This window comes from Salvelinus sp. IW2-2015, unplaced genomic scaffold, assembly GCF_002910315.2.
Source record: "Salvelinus sp. IW2-2015 unplaced genomic scaffold, ASM291031v2 Un_scaffold2782, whole genome shotgun sequence".
In the NCBI taxonomy this organism is placed as follows: domain Eukaryota; kingdom Metazoa; phylum Chordata; class Actinopteri; order Salmoniformes; family Salmonidae; genus Salvelinus; species Salvelinus sp. IW2-2015.
In genome coordinates this window covers 40501-46112 of record NW_019944084.1, presented here as the reverse complement: position 1 = coordinate 46112, position 5612 = coordinate 40501, and positions in this window count along the sequence as shown.

Genomic DNA, 5612 nt, shown 5'->3' with positions numbered 1-5612 from the left:
TCCCCTGGGAAGCGAGAAGAGAGAGAGAGAGAAGAGAGAGAGAGAGAGAGAGAGAGAGAGAGAGAGCAGAGAGAGAGAGAGAGAGAGGTGTGGGGAAACATTATTTGAAAAGTATTAACGAGTTTGATAAGTGTAAATCCAAAATGTTGTAAAGAATAAAAAACCCACGGCGACTAAAAAAAAAATTGTCGGAGAGGACTGGAGGCCGGGAGGAGGATGAACGTGTATAAAAAAAAATTACTTGGACGTTGGGCAGTTGTTCCATTATTCCAGGTCCTGGACTGCTAAAACGTCTCGTCGAACGCAATGCGCGGCACGGGAACAACTTCACAAACAGCTCTAAAACCAAAAAATAGTGCCGAAAAAAAAAAAAAAGGGTGTTGTTGTAGGTAAGCTAAAAGAGAAAAAAAAAAAAAAAAAAAAAAACAACAGTTAAAAAAAAAAATGGCAGGCCAGCCAAGCTTTTGCCCCAGTGATGTAATGGGGCCGTACGCCCACTTTTAAAACCCTCTTGGAAAAATTGCCGGCCTGCAGCTTGCAGGAGCAGGCCGGGAGCCCAATTTTTTGCCGTACCCAGGCCAAGTATTGCAAAAAAAAAACCGTTCAGGATGCTCTCATGGTTTGGCCGCGGCAAAAAAGCTTGGTAAAAGGCAAAAAAAACCTTTTTGAGAATTCTTCAGGCGACCCCAATTTGCCAAAAAATCTTTTTAGGTTTTCCCTGAGGGCGACAGGAAATAGCCTTTTGTTCGTTTGCCCTCCTTCAACGGGACTGTTCTTGTTTTGTTTGCGGACCATTCTTTTAGGTTTTGTTTGTTGATGTAGGACCCAAAGGAATTTTGAAGCTCCTTCCAACCCCCTGCTCCACTACAGGGCCCCCGTCGTATTTGAGAAATGCGGGGGGACGAGTGCTCGTGCCGCCCTGTGTCCTTTTCACCCTGCTAGGGTCCCACCAATCCAAATCTCCCTTAGTCTTGTTACCTGGAAGGGCATAGGTTGTTATTTCTGGCCACCAAAACAGCCGGCCAAAAAGGCGGTCCTCAAACCCTCCCTAATAGGCTTTGGCTCTCGGATCGGGTCTTGGGTTGAATCCAAGCGGGGGCCTACCCCCCACTGCGTCGTTGGGTTCATTTTTCTTTCAAAAAAACTTAATGATGGGGATTGTTTGGAGTCGTTTTTTGGCCTGGCGCATGCCAGTCGTGGGGGGCGAAAAACAAGGAAGTTTTACAGGGAGGGGGGGGACTTGAGGGCGGCGGCGGCAACGCCCCACCCCCTGGGCGAGGCGCTCCAGTGTGAGGATTTCAAGTGTGGCACAAGATTGCTTGTGCTTACCTACCCCTCCCAAAACCCACCTTTGGGGTGCGCCCGTCAGGGAAAGTTCCCCCAGGATCCAGCTTTTTTTGCAGAGCGAGGTGTTTATCCCAGGTTCCCTTAAAAAGGCTTAGTGATTTTGAGGGCTATTTTGAGGCGTGTACTATTGTTGTGAAAAAGGTTAAAAAGGGCTGTATCAAATGAAAGCCATTCTCACATAGGTGTAGCTTCCCTTTGTGTGTTCCCAGGTTGCGGGGGGAAAAAAGGCGTGCAGGTTGGGAGGGCAATAGAGGATTGCATCATCGTTTTGTGGATTTCTTTTGCGGCGGTTATGCGCCCAAAAATTTGGAAAGTTGGGGGGTCCGTAAGAAGTTTTCTGCGGGGATTTTTTATTGGCGTGTTGATGTGAGCCAATTTTTGACCCAGCCTTTCAAAAGGCCAACATTCAGAGGCGCTTAAGCAAGAGACGTGAGTGCGGCCATACGAGGGAGTCAATTGTAGTGATTTCAGATTTGTGAGGAGAGGGAGCAGAGTTATGAGCACGATTAGCATGAGACGATTCGTAGTATACTGTGAGCCGCGGACACGAAGGCGGGACTTAAGATGTGGTCTGCCTTTGAAAGCGCCAGTGTAAGCGGAGTTGTTTACAGGGACCAATCAGGGGGGGGGGACATGTTGAAAAAAATATGTTCAGTTGAAAAGAGCCCCCAACACATGGGGCCCAAGTTGGTCAAAGCACCCCCGATTTGCCCGGGAGGCCCCAACAACGCTTACCTGGTAAATCCGTTTTTTCTGGGCCCCCTCCAAGCCTTGTGTTATTTTTGTTGAAAACCTTTGTTTTAAAAACGTTTCTTACCCTCACGTCGCGCTACGCGAAAGCTGATTCACAACAGGTCGCCTCCGGACCAGCTGATTGCCTCCATGGCCATTGGCCCTCAAGTGCATGGCTTTTGCCAACCCAAACGAGCCATAGAAAAAGTGCATTTAAAGGGCTCGGGTCTTGCGTAAAGCTCGTGTCACTGGGGCCAGCCTCGCGGGGGCCTTGTTAGCTTTCTGACCGTTGATAGTCTGTAATAGTTTTTGCAAAAAAAAGGGCCCTGCCAACAATTCCGGCGAGCAGCTCGCGAAGCACGCGGGGTTTAGCTTTATGATTCAAAATCTTTAAAAGGCACCTTGGTATTGGACGCTTTTCCTTGATTTTTGGAGACGTTACGTCGACGCAAAGATTGGGAGCGCGCAGCAGGAAGGGAAGGACGGCAAGACATAGCGGGAATTTGTGCTTGTTAAGAGGCCTTTGTCTATTCCGGAAGGTAAAAGATATAGCTGATTCCACGCGAGCCATCCTTAGCAAAAAGCCACACGGGGGAGGGCAAGCTTTCTTTTACCCTGTTAAAGCTCAGTGGCCCAAATGTTTTTGCCTTGTTAATTCCCATGGGGCTTTCTGGGTGCGCTATGCCAATCGAGTTTACCGTTCCAAACTGTATAGGGGGGACACTGGTCCTCATAAGAATGCAAACTTATTGGATAAAAATGCCAGTGGAACCTTGAATTTTTGGTTATTTCCTTCAATGTCAATCACATAGAAGAATCCCGGCGGGAAGAATAAGAAACCATCCAGTTGTTCTCTAGGGTCCCTGTTGGGAGCTGATTAAGCGACAAAAAAAAAAAACCAATACCATTTCCAAGTTTTGGCGGCAAATTTCTAGCTTCCAAATCTTGGGACTTCTATTTGTTTTACTTTGACCAAGGTTTCACTGACTGCTTCCTTGCCTTAAATTTTTTTGCCCCGTTCAAAGGCTGAAATTGGAACCAATAACCTCATTTTAGCATAAAAATAGCGCTTTCAGGTTTGCACGGAAAAAAATTAATTCTCTTCCAAAAAACTGTTTCAATGCTGATGCTCTGCTTCTGGGGACCATAAAAAACCATCTTAAACTCAGCCTCAGGTGCCTCCAAAAAAGGAACCAGCGGATCTGAATTAACAAACTATACCCAGCAGGGTGATATTTCATTCGGTAAAGGTTAAACTTTCATAAAAAAATCAAAACCTGAAGACCGGGGCCCATTAATTTGATCCAGAAAGAGAAGGGGGAAAAAATGCCACCCAGTGGGCACCCTCTGTATCCCCAGAAGCTACAAAAAAAACCTGGTTGATTTCAGAGAGCGATTGGCCGCAAGGAAAAACCGGGCCGCGAGGCCCCCCAGTTGATTGGAAGAAAATTATCGAAAAAAAAACCAAAAACCCCTGGCAGGGATGAATTATTTTGGCGAAGGGTTTTGGATTCAGGGCCTGATTTCCTTAAAAGGCGCCCCAATTGCCATCATCGCCAACCTAGCTGCAGAGAAAAACAAAAGAAATCAGAAGGAAGCTGTCTCAACCCGTGGGTTCATGGCCCAATTACCCAACTTGCCTTTTTTGCTGTAGTTCTTTTCTGGAATTTGCGGAACGAAAAAACCTTTGCTTTGTGGGAGCTTTCACAATTCTTTGCGCTGCGCGCGCCAACGCAAAAACCTACCAACCCCATTTTCCAAACGCCGAGGCGGCCAGTCCCAGGTGAGGAAAATCCCTCTGAAATTTTGAAATAAAAAACAGCGCAAGGCGAAATGAAAAAAACACTTCCCCAGACATGTTGGAGGCCTTGCCCTCAAGAGCTTACTAAACAACCCTGGAGAATTTGTCTATCGTATGGGGGCATTTTCCACTAATATTTCTCTAGCCTTCCATTTTAATATTTGTTTTTCACATTTGAAAAATGGGCAAAGCAGGTGTACTGGCGGTCCTGAGTTCCCTTTCTACCCAGGGCTCTAGGACCAAAAAGACAGGCGGAAGTTGTCGTCTCTCAACTGCGCGTAGCACAGCCAAACTATAAAGAAACCGAAGTACCAAGTATTATCCATTTGTATGCTTTCTTATATTCTGGCTCTATCCTCACAAATGTTTTATTTCTAATTAATTCTAATTAAATATATAATTATGTCTTGAAAATTTCTGTTCTAAATTGACATTGTAAATTTCTTTCAAGAGATAAAGCAGGCTAGGGCCTATAAGCTGAGAGAGACTCATAACCTTAAAAAAACAGGGAGCTATCTGAATTTAAATCCATGTAACTGATAATTAAAAAAATCAAAGCTAAAAAAGCCCAAAGCTGCCTTACGGTAAAACATTAAAGAAGGAACAAAAACATAGGAGGGGGGGCCTCTTGGCTGTGCAGTTGCACCCCAAGAAAGCCGTTTTTAGGAACCCAGCCTAGAGTAAAAAAACCAGGAGGCCAAAAAAACCCCCGTATATTTGCGGGTCTATTCTTTCCTATGTAGGGCGGCCCCCACACACCCTTAAAAGGGGCGCAGGGAAAACAGGAGTGACACCAACAGGAATTGGGTGTTCTTCTTGTATAAAAACACCTGGCTTGAATACTTTAAAGATAGTGTCGGCCTATGGCGGGGGCTTGGCTTGCTGGTTCAAACCTGCCCTTTTGCAAGGTCCTAATGGAGCGGAGAAAAAGGGGGTTTCCTTCCACGTTTTAAAAAAGAGCCGCTTATTTAGTTTTGTGCGCCCAATTGCTTAACTCTTTCAAACCCCCAATGGAAAAACCTTCCTATTTTTAACAGGGCCCCACTAAAAAAAAAGAGCACTCGCCTAACTTCTCCAATCCAACCGCCCAGAAACTGTTTTATGGGGGACTGTTTCTTTTTACTCGTTCTCCCTACCTAAAAAAACCCTTCTTCCCATTCTTTTCATTCCCGATTATGAGAGCCCAGTCTTCTCTCTATTTTTCGCTCTTCTTGGTTCATTTGAGGTTCGTCCCTCTTTTTCTTGGCGTATATGTTATGTATGGCCGCCCCCTCCACTGTTCCCTCCCTGCCACCTTTGTCTCTTTTGGCCTTATTAGACCCAAAAAAAAATCCATCATTTTAAAAGGGCATAAACAGAGCAGCTGGAGGGAGGGAATCCCCACCGCCCAAGCCCCACAGTAGGAGCTGTTACTCACTCCCATCCTAATGACCCTTTTCTGCAGCCTCACATAGGGAAAGATACAGAAACTGGCTGGTCGACAAGTTGTTTACAGGAACATGCCAGGCTAGTATTCATTCTCTCTCTCCCTAATTTATAGCAATTTATACTACACAAAACAGAGAGGCGGCACATTCGTAGTACGTGCTTTTACATCTAACACGAATTATAAATATGACGTTAGCCTAAAGTCAGACCCATTAAATTAATTTAAGCCTAGATTAAAAAAAATCCTAAGCACTCCTCTGTTATCTATGAGTGTGAATGCCATTATATATAGAAGATAAGGATA